Raw genomic sequence first — 17,608 nt, forward strand, 5'->3', positions numbered from 1 at the left:
TATGAATGACTTGTCAATTGTTTTTTTTGGTGGAGTAATTGAGGGAGGAATATTAGCGAGGACACAGTATTGACTTCTTTAAATTGTATGATTGTAGCAAGAGGATCGAGCCTCAGCTTTATGTCTCATCTGAAAATTTGCAACTTTGCATTGCAGCACTCCCTCAGCACCAAACTTTCAGTCTAAGTTGAGCTCAATCCTAAACTGGGGCTTGAATCCAGAACCTTCTGATCCTCCTACTACAATGCATTCAATGTGCGAAGCTGACAAAGTACTTAAAAAAAGTTTTGTTTCTCCCGTTACATCTTTTTTTGGAAACCAATGAAATGCATTTAAGTTTACATTTCTCTTGTAACATGCATGCCACAACAATAACAGATAAACCTTCTGTTGCAACTAAGACTTGGAACTATTGTTACACTTGCATCTGTTCAGGTGCCAGAACTCAAGTTTCTAACAATCTTGGCCACATCATGCATGTTCTTATTTTGTTTGTACACAGTGGAATACACTATAGGAACTTGAGTGTCACTGTTGAACTCTTCAACCTTTCAACATTATACAGGAGGAGAACCTTAATTACACTTGGATTTATGTCAAAATCTTGGACATTAAGAGCAGAGAAGGATCAGGGGAAGGTGAATCCCTCTGGATTCAGGGCCATCCCTTTCCCATTACTGTACCTTTTTCCTCTATTTAGGCTCAAACACAAGCACTGATACGCAGTGTTACATTTGATAGGATATATTCCTGCCATATTATTCTCTCCAGCTTATGTGTAAATTCCTCCAGAATCTATCAGAATTTTAGTGTCATTCACCCTTACAATTCACAAGCATCAATGCAGCTAATTTCACTCAAAGCACGGGGTATAAATAGACATTCTCAAACAGCAGACACTTAATTGAGATGTATGAAGTGCTCTACAATCACAGACACATGTACACTGTGAACTAGGGACCAGCCTTAATGCACCAGGCCTTGATATTACACATTAAAATGTTCAAAGGACATAGGCCTAGAGATATGTTTGTACAACTTCAAAAAAAGCAAAGCTGAGCAATATTTCTAGATGTTTTAGTGCCCATCGGGAAAATTCAACTCCTGACTTCATTGTGGGATTTTTGTTTGCTCTAGCACTTTTTCCTGTGTGATGCTGCCCCAAATTATGTCAGCAGTGGTGAGTACACAAAATTTGTCTCCAGCCTGATTCCCAACCCAGAACAAACTCAGAAAATAAGCACCCACGATTCCAAGCAGGCCTACAGAATGCATACACACCTTTTTAATATTCATTTTGAAGATAGGTGTTGCCAGCAATCCCCGCATTTATTGTCCTTTCCTAATTGGTCTCGAGAAAGATGTGGAAGATCACTGCAATCCTTCTGGTGAAGGTACTCCAACAACGCACAGTCCCAGGATTTAGACTTAGCGATGATGAAGTGATGTATTTCCAAGTCAGGACAGTGTGTGATATGAAGGGAGGGGGTGTTCCCATGTGCCCAGAAGTCCTTGTCCTTGGTGGTAAAAACTGCAGATTTGGGAGGTGCCATTGGAATAGCCAAGGCGATAACTACAGTGTATTTTGTAGTTAGAATACGCTGCGGGCACTGTGCACTGGTGGTGGAGGGAATGAATAGGGGGTAGATGGGATGCCAAACAAGTGGGCTGCTTTGTCCCAAACTGAGTGTTGTTGAATAGGTTAGTGGGAGTGGGTGCTACATGATAGCACTATTGATAACACCTTGCATCATTTTCCTGCTGAAAAGGTTCATGGGGCAGAAGTAGACAGATTAGATTTGTCCAGACTTTTGTGGACAAGGTATACCTGGGCAATCCTCACACCTGACTCCCTGCATCTGACACCTACAATACAATTGACACCTGAAAGTATTGTAAGCAACAGGTTTGACTATACAAGACTGTAATTCCATCTTTATTTATTGTTTTATCTGATTTCAGTCTTGTCCCCTTAGGATTATTACAGCTGATTGGGTGCTGATCATAATCTCAGCTAGCTCTCCAGATCTGTTGGGAAACTTTTTACAGAACATGCCATTTTGAAAATAAGGTGAGCAAAGAAATGTCTGCTGTTGCCAGTCACATAGGTGTCTGTAACTTAGAAGTTTCGCTGTGCTGCCAATGACTCCTCCACCTGCTCCGTGGTTAGGCCTTGTGATATCTATACTCAGCTTCTTTTCTTGGCTGTAACAAGGGGGCTGTGAAAGGCTGCTTTTTACTTGAAATAATTAGTCACAGTTTAAGGCCAGTGTACCTGCTGGTGGTAGGGGTGGGGTTTGCAGTGGAGGGAGTCACCAATTACATACAGATAAAATGCTCATTGATTTTGAACAGAAGGGAGTGGCTGCAATAGCAGGAGCAAGCTGTTCACGGTGCGACATTTGCTCCTGTTGTGGACCTTACAGGAAATGTTTATGAACAAGAAGATACTATCTGAACTCAGTGATCATTTGGGTCAGATTGAACCACTTGTAGGACCTGATTTTCATTGACTTTTGGAATGGAGATCAAGGCATGAGGATCCTATGCACAAAGAGACAGCAGTATACATTACTGTGACTATGGAGAACCAAATGTCTGTATCAGTTAAAGGTGGCACCTGTGTAGAGCAGCTGAGAGTAAGCTCGTGGTCATGAAGCTGTTTGCGCAGTGTGATTCCATGCCCGTCCATTTCACACACAGAAATGGCTGAAAGTGTGCAGAAACAGGGCAGCTACTGCAACATTATTCAGCTCCTGACTCAACGCAGTCAGGCGCTCAATTGCAACACAACGCAACTCCATCTTCCAGCAGGTGCAATTAATACACATCAGCCAGTCGCTTCACTTCCTTCTTCCATTGCGAAAGTACCTCAAGGGAGTTGTGTGCTAGATTCTGTCATCATACAGGCTGGACAGGTAAATTGACCACATCCAGGATATGAAATTTGTTTTCATTTTAAGATAACTTTATTCAAAAATATTGATGACCCAGAAAAAGCAGGTGAGTGGATGGCTAATAATGTTGGTGGATTTAGTACAGGTGCAACCTTGGCGAGGGGCTCCTGGGATCTTCCGTTGGAGCAGGTCAAGCTCTGATGCGGCGGTGCTTACAAGAGGAATGGCCACCTGACCACCCTCCAACATCCAACTTCAGTCCCTGTGTTCTGCAATGCAGAGTCGCAGATGTGTTGAACATCTGCTGTCAGCCCTCCTGACATCATGCTATACCATTCGAATCATCACCAACTCCAGTACTGGATCTCACTGAGCTGAGGGGCCAGATGCATTTTGCACATTCTCCTCATCACTAATTCTATCCTGGAATTCCCTCTCCAACAGCATTGTGAGAGTGCCTTCACCATCACCTTCTCAAGGGGAATTAATGATGGCCTGTCCTAAAAACTGAATAAATAAAAATAATCCCTTTTCCACTCTATCCTTGCAAATTATTGTCCTTGACGTAAGTCTGCCTTCTTCAAGTAACGAGGGGCCATGGGATAAAGAGATCATAGCAGCTGCTTGATTTGCAGGCATTCACCTGATAATCTTGCATCTGGTAACCTGACAACATAGAAATAGAGTGAAGCTCATACACTGGAGCATAAATGCCATAAATTCTTTTGAATTTGGGGAACATTGGGATATGGATTAATTTTCCACTTAATCCATTGCTAATTTTCCATGAGGACAGTAATGAAGATATTTGTCCTACTTAATAAAACTGAAATATGAAGCATGTCTTTCTTGAAGTTAAACATAAATATTAATAGATTGAATTTTTACAGTGGTATTGCTTCCACTGATATTTAAATTGAGCATGTCATATAATACCTATGGAACAACGCCCCCTGGTGGACATATTTAAGATAAGTCCATAGCTCAGAAATATCTTTTCATCTTAAAATACGATAACCTTGACTTCTTGTTTTTAAATACAACCCTAGAAATTGCATTAATTAGTACTCAATTTTATGTAAAAATCAGTTTAACCCAGCAAATTGCTCTAGTAACCATTTCCTGGTTGCTCACTGGTTGTAGCTACCTCCAGTGCCTGTGCTGCAGTGTTCTTGTTCTGTGGGGTTAATGATGCATCCTCTGGTACCTCTATATCTGCTTCTGCTGAGCAAGCCCCTTTTGTAATCTTCCTGAGGTGGTAGCTGTTCCTCCGATTTGGAATGCCCTCCTTAGCTGTGACCTTTGATCTGAGGTGTAGTGTGAGTTGAGTTCCCACTGCTTTACATAGAACATAGAACAGTATGGGCCCTTCGGCCCACAATGTTGTGCTGAACTATATGAACATCTACTCCATGATCAATCTAACCCTTCCCTCCTGCACAGCCCATAACCCTCCATTTTTCTTACTTCCATGTGCCTATCTAAGAACCTTTTAAATGTCCCCATTTTATCAGCCTCTACAACCACCCCCAGCAGTGCGTTCCAGGCACCCACTGCTCTCTGTGTAGAGAACCTACCTCTGACATCTCCCCTGATCATTCCTCCTCTGACCTTAAACGGATGTCCTCTGGTATTGGCTATTGCCACCCTAGGGAAAAGGTGCTGGCTGTCTACTCCATCAATGCCCTTCATAATCTTATACACCTCTATCAAGTCACCTCTCATCCTGAGTCGCTCCAACAAGAAAAGCCCTAGCTCACTCAACCTTTCCTCATAAGACATGTTCTCTAATCCAGGCAGCATCCTGTTAAATCTCCTCACATCCTTCCTATAATGAGGTGACCAGAACTGAACACAATACTCCAAGTGTGGTCTAACCAGAGTTTTATAGAGCTGCAACATTACCTTGCGGATCTTGAACTCAATCCCTCAACTAATGAAGGCCAGCACACCATACGCCTTCTTGACCACCTTATCAACTTGCACAGCAACTTTGAGGGATCAATGGACTTGGACCCCAAGATCCCTCTGTTCCTCCACACTGCTAAGAGTCCTGCCATTAGCCTTGTACTCTGCCTTTATGTTCATTCTTCTAAAGTGGATCACTTCACACTTGTCCGTATTGAACTCCATTTGCCACTTCTCTGCCCAACTCTTCATCCTGTCTATATCCTGTTGTAACCTACGACAACATTCTACACTATTCACAACCCCTCCAACCTTTGTGTCATCTGCAAACTTACTAACCCATCCCCCCACTTCCTCATCCAAGTCATTTATAAAGATCACAAAGAGCAGGGGTTTCAGAACAGATCCCTGCAGAACACCACTAGTCACTGACCTCCAGGCAGAATATTCTCCATCTACTACCACCCTCTGCCTTCTGTGGGCAAGCCACTTCTGAATCTACATGCCAAGTCTCCATGGATCCCATGCCTCATGACTTTCTGGATGAGCCTACCATGGGGAACCTTGCTAAATGCTTTACTAAAGTCCATATACACAACATCCACTGCTCCATCATCATCTATTTGTTTTGTCGCCTCCTCAAAAAACTCAATTAGGCTCATGAGGCACAACCTACCCCTCACGAAGCCATGCTGACTATCCCCAATAAGACTATGTTTCTCCAAATGCTCATAAATCCTGTCCCTAAGAATCCTCTCCAATAGCTTGCCCACCTCTAACATAAGACTCACTGGTCTATAATTCCCAGGATTATCCCCATTACCTTTCTTGAACAAGGGAACAACATTTGCCATCCTCTGGTACCACTCCTGTGGCCAGGGAGGATGCAAATATCATCATCAATGCCCCAGCAATCTCTTCTCATGCCTCCCGTAGTAACCTGAGGTATATCCCGTCTGGTCCCAGGGACTTACCTATCCTAATGTTTTTCAGATGCTCCAACACTACCTCTTTCTTGACCTCAACATGCTCCAGCACATTAGCCTGTTCTACAATGACCTCACATTTGTCAAAGTCCTTCCCGGTGAACACTGAAGCAAAGTATTCATTAAGGGCTTCTCCTACCTCCTTCACCTCCATGCACATGTTTCCCCCTTCATCCCTGAGCGGTCCTACCCTCACTCTAGTCATCCTCCTCTTCCTCACATACGTGTAGAATGCCTTGGGGTTTTCCTTAAATCTACTTGCCAAGGCCTTCTCATGTCCCCTTCTAGCTCTCCTAAGTCCCTTCGTAAGCTCCTTCCTGGCTACCCTATAATTCTTAAGAGCCCTGCCTGATTGTTGCTTCCTCAAGCTTAAGTATGCTTCCTTCTTCCTCTTGACTAAATATTTCACTCTTTTGTCAACCATGGTTCCTTTCCCTGTCTCAGTGGGACAAACCTATCCAGAACCCCACGCAAATGTTCCCTAAACAGCCTCCACATTTCTTCTGTGCATTTCCCTGAGAACATCTGATCCCAATTTATGCTCCCAAGATCCTGCCTAATACTGTCGTAATTAGCCCCCCCAAATTAAGAAATTTTCCCATATCATCTGCTCCTATCCCTGTCCATGGATATGCTAAAGGTCAGGGAGTTGTGGTCACTATATCTGAAAAGCTCACCCACCAAGACGTCTGTCACCTGACCAGGTTCATTGCCTAGTACTAGATCCAATATGGCCTCTCTAGTTGGCCTATCCACATACTGTGTCAGGAATCCTTCCTGGACACACCTAAAAAATTCTGCCCCATCTAAACCTTTTGCACTAAGGAGGTGCCAATCAATATTAGGGAAGTTGAAGTCTCCAATGAAAGCAGCCCTGTCGGGGGGTCCTATACTCCCAATAGAGTGATCGCTCCCTTCCTGTTTCTAAGTTCCACCCACACTAACTCAATAGACAATCCATGAGGTCCTCCCTTTCTGCAGACACGATACCATCCCTGATTAGCAATGCCACTCCCCCCCACCCCCTTTTACCTCTTTCCCTGTCCCTTTTGAAAGATCTAAACCCTGGAACATCAAGCAGCCAATCCTGCCCTTGCAACAGCCAAGTCTCTGTAATGGTCTCAACATTGTAATTCCAGGCACTGATCCATGCTCTGAGTTCATCACCCTTATTCTTATACTTCTCACATTAAAGACATTTCAATCTATCCAGCTGACTGCGTTTATGACCTATCCACTGCCTATCCTTCCTCGGAGTCTCTCCACATAATGCATCTACCTTTACGCCAACTGCTCCAACATCTGACCTAACACTCTGGCTCCCATCCCCCTGCCAACCTAGGTTAAATCCTCCCCAACATCTCCAGCAAACCCACCCACAAGGACATTGTTCCCTCTCGTGTTCAGGTGTAACCCATCCCTTTCTGCCGCATCTAAGGGGGGATTCATCCTCACAGTGTCTCCAGACCCTAACTGTGGCAGATCTATGGGCCTCTGTTGTACTCGTGTAGTGGCATGCCTGCCTTATTTGGTAACATCCATTTGTTCTTTTTTGCACTCCTGGTTCCAGCAGCCTTTCTACTGATGGAAGTAGAGTTCCAATTTGTCTATTCCTCATCCCTTGTGTTGGGGTATTGTGGAAGGTAGGGTGTTCTTATCCCACTTCGGCAGTTCCTTGGTTGCCTGTACAGTGTTCTCTGCCTTTCTTTTACTCTGTGAAAAGTGAGATGATGTTGTCTAGTGATCAATCTGCCAGCAAGTTGTCTGCTGTGAAACATGGCCCATTAGCACCTCAAGGATGCTGTTTCTGGCAAACTGATTTTTAGGCTTGTGAATGAGCCTGGGTGTTCTCTAAGAAGTCTAACTTTCCAAAACTTTTAAAAAAATAATCAGCTGTCACCAGGTACATTTTTCTATCCAGGTGAAGCAAGTCTGATTCAATTTTGATCCAGGGTCTGCTTGGGATTTGATAAGAGTGAAACGTTTCCTTTGGTTTCTTTCTGGAGATGTGCATGTGCTGTATCTCTTGCTTTGTCTCTGATCTCGCCATTCATCCCTGACTGGTGGATGCCTTCTCTCACCCTACAGAGGCAACCATTGTCCCCCCAGATGTGAGAAGTGAACACATTTGATCATGTTGTTCTGTCATAGCTTGGGAACAATTATTCTTTCGCCTCTGAAGACCAGGCCATTGTGAGTTTTCCGTTCATCTCTCACCTGGAACAGATTCAACCTCATTCTGTCTGAATCATTCATGTCAGGTGCTGCATTGTATCATCTTGTCAGGTTGCCTCCTCAATGTCCCACGTAAATGGCTGTGAAATTGGAATATGTCTCACATTGGTGATTGTCTCTGGCTCAGTATCCTTAGTATAACTCTGCCTGCTTGAGAAAAGCTCAGCTAAACGTGTTGGTTACATGCAAGTCTTCGCCTGGACAACAACGAAGCTTCACATTGTGAACCTGCATCCTTACGAATATTCTCTGCCACTCTTTGGGCTCGATGGAGAGGCTTAACAACTGTGATCCAAAGTGGCTTGTGAGCACTGTGCACTTGTACAGTTCTTCTGTGTGTTTATTGGTGAAACTTCTTCAGCACAAAGATTACAGCAAGTAACTCCTCCTCAGTTTGTGGGTAACAGGTCTCCTCATCTGATAGACCTCAGCTTATGGAAGCTCTCAGCAGACTTCTCCATAATGACATTTCTTTAAGACCCTTTTCTGCTGTAGTGCCAGTCATTCTTATCATCGAAGTATTGCAACCCAGGTTCCGCTGTGACTTTCTCCTTGATCTGGGAAGTCTAACTAACACCATTCCACATCCCTTTGGGCTCACACAGCTCACTCAGATGGGGCAGAAACTTACTCAAATAGTTGATGAACCCCAGAAAGTGTTTTACTCCTGCAGCATCCATCAGATTTAGCAAAGACTTTACTGCTTTGACCTTGGCTGGTTCTGGCATCAGACAATCACCTGTGATCAAGTGACCTATAAAGGAGACTTCCTTCACTTTGCACTTCTATTTTTGTGTGTTTCACATCAATTGCTTCTGCCTGCATCTGCTCATCAGGGCCCTCTGCTTCTGGTCATGATCTAACTCTGCCTCTTATGTTGTTCCCCTTCTCCAAAGACCAATATATCATCTACTCTGGTCTTTACCCCTCTGAGACCTTCCAGTGGTTTGACATTCTGTGACCCCTTTGCCATCTGGGGTCCTATTCCCATGCAAATTGCCTTCCTCCTTTCCCTTAGTTTCTTTTCCTAAATAAAAGAGATGAAGGTTATTGAGTGACTTTTTCATTTTTCTTTGGAGGTTTGATCTCTGCATGGTGTTGGAGGGGGTAAGTGAAATTTCTTGCAGAATTGCTTCATTCAGGGATTCAAACTCCTGCCTGTCATTGTGCCAGCCATTTCTAAAGGTTGCCCTGTTTCCTCCTTCACTGAGACTGGGAATCTTGTATTTCCTACACCAAGACTTCAGCAGCCATTGTGTGCTGGTTTCTAGCTGTCATGGAGAGGGTGTCTAAACATTGATGCCCTTGGCTCAGTGAAGTGATGGCAGCTGCACTCAGTTGAGTGTGGTCCCAGCAGAAACTGCAGATCCCGCTATAGTTATACACTTATGGATTTAAACCCTCACACAGTTTTAAACACCTTTTTGGCTAATTTCACGTTTTTTTGTGGGGGTCCTGTTTTGCTATTAGTGTGAAATGCAACTATTGTATAAAGCGCTAAAAAAAAGGGAAATCCAATTTGTATTCTACAGTGCCCAAGTAGTGGGGGCTAGATGGAAAATGTGCCAGCATTGTGACTTGTGATTCACCCACACTTGTTCATCCAGGTCCAAGCCAAGCATGAAATTTGTGCTACTTTCAAGTTATCCTACTATCTGCGATCACTTAGCTACCATTAACCATCACCACAGGGCTAGCTCCTGCACAAGCTAGCTGGCCCTACTTTAAGACTGTTCGATGGCTGCTACAACAGGCAGTGGGAATCATTCTGGATATCACTACAGCCTGCTCCAATGGTTGACATGCAGGAGAGGGCATGCTCCACAAATTTCCAATGTAAGAAAACTGGATGGAGGTTTTTGTTGACAGGATGAGGAGAGGAGGTCTTCTCGATACGGCGACTGGAGACCCTGCAGGCAGATATTGAAATAGCAGTTGGAGGAAACTGCTGGGAAGGTGATTGGCTGTCCAGCAGCATTCAAGTTTTACTCCTAGCCTCCTGCTTATATCGCACTGCTTGCCACTTCTTCTTCTTCTTCTTAGGCAGTCTGTCAGCATCAAGATGGCTTATCTCTACTCCAGTAGGTTCTGAAATGCCTAATGAGTCTTTTATGGGATCTGCAGACTTTGTTGCAGGTAGGATGGATGCATGGATTTGTGATATGGGTTGATCGGGCTAATGCATTGTCTTTCTGCAGTTTGTGTTTGGCCCTCACATCCTCCTGTCAGGTAAATTTAATGTGTTGAAAACCTTCCTGGAGTGGTCTTGGGTACAAGATTCCCATGATTCAGTGAAGATGCTACATTTTTTTCCAAGGAGGCTCTGATGATATCCTCGAAGTGTTTTCTCTGGCTCCCTTGATGGCACTTGGAGGAGAGAGCTGACTTCAGAGAGTGTTATCAGGTATATGGATAATGTCACCCACCATTCAAAGATGGTTGATGATGCTTGAAGCCATGATGCTGGAAAGGTTATTTGGGACAGCATCTGATATAGATTCACTTATCCTCCCTACGGATTTGAAGGATTTTGTGAAGAAAGCATCAGTGGTACTTCAAGGAACCTACTGCACATTGTCCACTTCTCCAACTCTCACAAGATAGTGGGGCAGGGGGCAGAGCCACTGCCCCTCAATAGGGCACAAAGGTAGCATCAGGGTTTAGATCTTGGGACTTGAATAATCTTTTCCCACAGGTGTTTGAAAGCTGTTCAGGCATATTGGAGGCAGTGATGTTATTTTCCATGTCTGACCTCACTGAGAGATGAATCCCACGATATGGGAAGTGATCCAAATTACTTGGATCCCACACAAAATGTCTGGAAAACCAAGGTCTTTCACCAACTTGCCCTGGATCTTAATTGTCTGGCTATGTTGTTGTGCAGCAGGGGCAAGTTGGTGAAAGACCTTGGTTTTCCAGACATTTTGTGTGGGGCTCATACGCTCTGGCTGTTCACTGAGGAAAATCAACAAAAGTTTGGAGCTCAGCCTCCAAGTCTAGACCTATGCAAGCATTGTCTGGGCAATGTAACTCAGTACCTGAAGCTAGAGTGATTCTGATTCCAAACCAGAGAAGAAATGGCAGTGGGGGGGGGGGGGGGGGGGGGGGGGGGGTGGCAGAAGGCAAGGCTTGTTGGAGGGGAGGGAAATTTTCAGTGAGGAAAATTTTCAGTGAGGAAAACTAAGGAGTCTCAATGCAATGACATAGACTTGCCTGACTCCAGGCTGCAGTGGACCCACTGCCGAGATGTTGGTTTGTGTGTTTGTATGGTGCAGATAGAAGATGGTGGTGATTTTTTGAGGATGGCCATATTTGAGAAGGGTTCTGCATAATCTTTCTGTCAAGTCATTCAGTGAAGATCAAAACTGAGGAACTTTAATTATCTCAATGTAAACCAGGCTAGCATTAAGGCAGTGAAAGTGGCAAGTTTCTAAAATGTATCCAGGGTGATTTTCTAGAGCAATATATTTCTGATCCAATGAGGAAGGAGACATTGCTGGATACAGCTCAGGGGAATAAGTTGGGTCAAGTGCACCAAGTTTTGGTAAGGAGGAAATTTAGTGATCATTACATTAGTCATAGAAAAGGAGGAGCAATCCAAAGCTGCAAGGGATGTATCAGACATTATTGAGGCTTCTTCCTTTGCTCTCATAGAGATAAGAAACAAATCCAGAAATCCCTGGATGAAGAGATACAGAGATAAAGAAAGCAAAAAAAAAAGCCTATATATAACGTATTGGATTGTAAATACCAGCTAGAAATCAGAGGGAAGTGGAAAATTAAGAGGTACAAAAACATGAGAAAAGATTAGCAGTAAATAGGAATGGGAATTCAAATTTGTTCCATATCATAAATAGTAAGAGGGAGCACATTGAGAAGGGCCTATTAAACCCAAAAACAGGAATTTGCACATGGATGCGAAGGCCACTTTTAAGATACTAGATGTAAAGCATTCATGTGTCTTCAGCAGTAAAGAGGGTGTTTCCAGAGTAATAGTGGAGGAGATGGTTGAGACACTGGATACATTAAAAACTGATAGCTTTTTCCTTCCTGAAGGGATGGCCACTTCTTAGTGTGTTTCCAGTGCACTTTGACTCCACACGACAATTAATTAGAATTCTGTTTCCTTGCATCTGGATCCAAATATCTGGTGAGGAAACAGTAACCCCAATATTCCTTTCTAGATAAAACAAAGGGTATTTGTAACTTCCAATTAACCTTGATTTTATCTTCCAATATTCATTGCTTCATAAGTTCCCAATAGTCTCACCCACCATTATAGCAAGCTTTGCATCTATTTACACTCTGTGGTTAGAGTCCACAGTCCATGTTCTCTGGTTATATGGTAAAAAGGCCACATACTAAATGAAAACCAGGAAATAATTGGTACAAATTCCCAAACCTCATTGGTATGAGGAGAACAATTCAGCAGTGACACACTAGAAAAGGCTCTGAGGAATCACATATGAACAGCTTCCAGTAAACAAAGTTCCAGTTAAGTGGAACCAACTGCATCTGGCAATCAAAACTGCATCAGGGCTTGGACCCTAGAGAACAGAAGACATTGTTAATATTTTTAAGCTCCCTGCCACCATCTTTAAAGCATATGTACTCCCTACTTAATGGACCTTCACCCTATCATCAGACTTGCAGCAATATTTATCCCATTTGATCATTACCAAAGTTTTAGAATTCAGCCTTATTTCTGCTTTGGACTATTCCAAAGAACTTCACAAATTTCACAGAATTTTAACTGCAATTTTGTCAAGTAAACATTAACATTTGTTTTGAATGCACTGTCGTATTCAATTTGGGACACCTGCTCGATAAGCTACTCTAGTGTTGCATACCAGTTCATCCAGAGGAGAGAGCCCACACCAGTCTAATCCCATTACTAAACAAAAAAAACTACCAAAGCAACTAACAGAAAGATCATTTCAGTGAAGCTAACTGCTGATGAATAATACAGGAACAAAATGCTGCAGCAATTGGATGGGCATTACCACAAGCATTTGTTTCACCAGTTATTTGTTGATAGAATTTAAAGGAATTTAATTCCCTCACATAAATATTTCAACTGACTGAGATAAACATTTTATCAAATGAAAATGTTGATCTTATGACGTGAAAGCTCTACAAAAATATGTTGAACAAAATCTAATTTTTCCTTTCTGGATTGGTATCCATGGGCAAGTGCAGCTCCAAACTTCCACAAGTTCTGCAAGATTCTGCTCATCAGATTATATAGAAATTTTTTTTTGAAAAAGCAAGGTCTTCCTTTTCTTTTCCCCATCTTAGTTCAATACTTCTCTATCCAATTGGACGTCAAATTTATCTCCTGCACATTTCCTTCCCTGTCCTTGCATAATTAATTTAATTCCCTCATTCTGTTTAAAGAAATACACCCTTGCTTACCATGTTTACTGAGGTCAAAGGTTTCCTTCATTGTAATGTCAGCTCTCCCCTTTAGTAACTCGCCACAGGAAAAAAAGTCCCAAAACATGCAAGGTCAAGTCTAATTAACCATGGATGTTACTGAAGCAGTGCCACAGTAAGTTACAAAAAATCTGCTTTAAGTTGGGAGAAATAATGGAATGGACAAGGTGAGTGGAAAGCTCTCTGTACCTGTAGAGCACTTTGTCTTTCTAGTTCCATATTCAGGTATAACCATACATTATAGGTTCATACACAAAACCATAAAGTTCCAACTGTGATCTTAGTGTATGTGATGATAGGGTCGGCTGTCTCACTCTAGACCAATTTTGAATGGTGACCTGAAATAGATTAGTTCCCTATTTGCTAAAGCTTATTTCAGGCATTGCCTCACACCCGTTTCATTTCTTCACCAATATGACACCTAATATTATTCTAGCTGGAAATGAGCTCTCACCTGTCATCCACTCAGTTCCTGTAATTTGAATGCCATGTGGCTAAATTTATATGTCTGAGATTTCATTGCGATGTTTAAAAGCCAGAAGCAAAAGAACAATCAAGGAAGATCTCAGCAAGCCGATCTCAACTCGTCATGACATATTCAAGCCGAATCTCACCTATTCTTACCCATCATACCACCCCCACCCCACTGTTCCCACAGGGCAAACATAAGAACTGCAGGGAAAAAAGCCTTAAACTCCAAAAGACAATCAAGTAAGCTACTGAAGACCACATCTGCTCATGCTACTTCCTTAATTCATGGATGTCAGAAAATTCTTCAATGCACTTTAATGTCTTGTCATATTTGTAGGTGAAATTTGCTGACAAGTTTACATTTTGTTCAATCAGAAGTTGATGCAATTATCATTAATACTGGTGTGAGGAATGTAGTAGTTCTATTCAACTCCAAATAGATTTCTAGTAAGCAAAATTTTACCAAAGCATTAAGTATTTTCTCCAGAACATGATGAAAGAAGCCAGTTGAAAAAAAATAAATTTGGAAGGTGGTACCTTTTATTAGCAGGTATTTTGAGAAGTGCAACAGAATGGGCCTCAGAGCACACTGCTGTCTGCACTTCCATCAGACTCCACACATAAACTCCACTGTACATTCAAGAGTGGAACTGACTGCAAACACCTTTAAAACCCAAGTGACTTCTTTATCCTATATATAAAAAAAGTGACTGGATTTTGATTGCATACTACCCCAGGATTAGCTGAAAGGAGGTAAATCAGTGATAGAGTCTGATCTATTCTATTATACAGTGGCATGCAAATGTTTGGGCACCCCGGTCAAAATTTCTGTTACTGTGAATAGCTAAGTGAGTAAAAGATGACCTGATTTCCAAAAGGCATAAAGTTAAAGATGACACATTCCTTTAATATTTTTAGCAAGATTACTTTTTTATTTCCATCTTTTACAGTTTCAAAATAACAAAAAAGGAAAAGGGCCTGAAGCAAAAGTTTGGGCACCCTGCATGGTCAGTACTTAGTAACACCCCCTTTGGCAACTATCACAGCTGGTAAACGCTTTCTTTAGCCAGCTAAGTGTCTTTCAATTCTTGTTTGAGGGATTTTCGCCCATTCTTCCTTGCAAAAGGCTTCTAATTCTGTGAGATTCCTGGGCAGTCTTGCATGCACTGCTCTTGAGGTCTATCCACAGGTTTTCGATGATTTTTAGGTTGGGGGACTGTGAAGGCGATGGAAAAGCCTTCAGCTTGTGCTTCTCGAGGTAGTCCATTGTAGATTTTGAGGTGCTTAGGCTCATTATCCTGTTGTAGAAGCCATCCTCTTTTCATCTTCAGCTTTTTTTTTAAAAAAAAGTGTTTGCTTCCAGAATTTGCTGATATTTAATTGAATTCATTCTTCCCTCTACCAGTGAAATGTTCCCCATGCCACTGGCTGCAACACAAGCCCAAAGCATGATCGATCCACCCCTATGCTTAACAGTTGGAGAGGTGTTCTTTTCATGAAATTCTGCACCCTTTTTTCTCCAAACATACCTTTGCTCATTGTGGCCAAAAAGTTCTACTTCAACTTCATCAGTCCACAGGACTTGTTTCCAAAATGCATCAGGCTTGTTTAGATGTTCCTTTGCAAACTTCTGACACTGAATTTTGCGGTGAGGACTCAGGAAAGTTTCATAAAAGGATTTCATGAAAAGAACACCTCTCCAACTGTTAAGCACAGGGGTGGATCGATCATGCTTTGGGCTTGTGTTGCAGCCAGTGGCATGGGGAACATTTCACTGGTAGAGGAAAGAATGAATTCAGTTAAATATCAGCAAATTCTGGAAGCAAACATCACACCGTCTGTAAAAAAAAAGCTGAAGATGAAGAGGATGGCTTCTACAACAGGATAACGATACTAAACACACCTCAAAATCCACAATGGACTACCTCAAGAGGCACAAGCTGAAGATTTTGCCATGGCCCGCAGTCCCCCAACCTAAACATCATTGAAAATCTGTGGATAGACCTCAAAAGAGGAGTGCATGCAAGACTGCCCAAGAATCTCACAGAACTAGAAGCCTTTTGCAAGGAAGAATGGGTGAAAATCCCTCAAACAAGAATTGAAAGACTCTTAGCTGGCTTCAGAAAGCATTTACAAGCTGTGATAGTTGCCAAAGGGGGTGTTACTAAGTACTGACCATGCAGGGTGCCCAAACTTTTGCTTCAGGCCCTTTTCCATTTTTGTTATTTTGAAACTGTAATATTTTAAGCAAGATTACTTTTTTATTTCCATCTTTTAAAGAAATGTGTCATCTTTAACTTTATGCCTTTTGGAAATCAGATCACCTTTTACTTGTTTAAGCTATTCACAGTAACAGAAATTTTGACCAGGGGTGCCCAAACATTTGCATGCCACTGTATACTATACTTGTTTTTCAATTAAATGCACCTTAACAGGATAATTGTGTTCAAAGTGATGAGGACTTACTTTAAAAAGTTGTCAATCTTTGAAATTTTCTATCTAAAAGCTAAGAAAACTCATAACTGTTTATTCAATATAGAGATTGATAGATTTTTTTTAAACTCAAAGGAGTTCAAACAAGAATAAGACATTAGACTGAGAATCATCCACAAATGGAGGAGCAAAACTCTCAGCCCTCTCATGATATTCATATGAGCACAGCTGTTATCAGGCAAAATGAGAATGGTCACAATAAAAATAATTCTGTTCAAACTATTTTGATATTATTACATGGAATTTACAGTCCAGACCATGAGCTGTCAGCCAAACTGGCTTACTCATGCTTTTGGACTCCATTCAGTCCTCTTCCCACCCCACTTCATCAGAATATCATTTCCCCCTCATGTTTATCCAATTTATCCATAAATGCATCCATTCATATCTCAATTAGTCCTTGTGATAGTAAGCCCCATACGTCAACTATTCTTTGGGTAATAGATACCCTAATGGATTAATTGGTGATTATGTTCTACTTTTGGCTCCTAGTTTCAATCATTCCTACAAGTGAATGATCTTCTACCCACGTCATCATTATTGACTCAAGTTCCCTCACTCTCACCTTTGCTTCTACAGGAAACAGTCTCAGCATCTTCTCAGGTCTGGTTTAATTCATGCAAATCTTTGTAGAACTCTGCAGCATCTTTGTCTTTTTTCATATTAAAACCACCAGAAAAGTGCACAGTAAAAAGTGAGCCAAGCTGTAATAAAAGATTTAAGATAACTTGCTTATTTTCAATTCTGTTTAATCAGAAGTGAGCCTCAAGGCTAAGCTTGCATTGTTAAAAGCATGACCCAACAATCCACTGTTACGTTCAGTGGTTTGCATACCAGTACTTAAAAGTTGCCATTGTTATTCTACCTTAGTTACATGCTGTGATATGGTGGCTTCCTTATGATCCCCAACAAGATGATACAAACCACACTTGTATATTGAAATTTGTCAATCACATGTCAATTCTGAAATCTTCTGAATCTTTATTTTCTTATAGTTTTTACCTGTACTCCCAAGTTGCTGCCACTTGCAAATTGTAGATTTCTACATCCAATTTCTGAATCAAAATCATGTAAATTATGAAGTGTTCCTTGAGAAAAGCCACAATTCATTTCTATAGTGTTCTTTACTAAATACAGTAGCATTAATGTCATACAGTGTCAATCAAGTACAAGGCTGTCAAC

The sequence above is a fragment of the Pristis pectinata genome, chromosome 9, assembly GCF_009764475.1.
Source record: "Pristis pectinata isolate sPriPec2 chromosome 9, sPriPec2.1.pri, whole genome shotgun sequence".
NCBI classification, from domain to species: Eukaryota; Metazoa; Chordata; class Chondrichthyes; order Rhinopristiformes; family Pristidae; genus Pristis; species Pristis pectinata.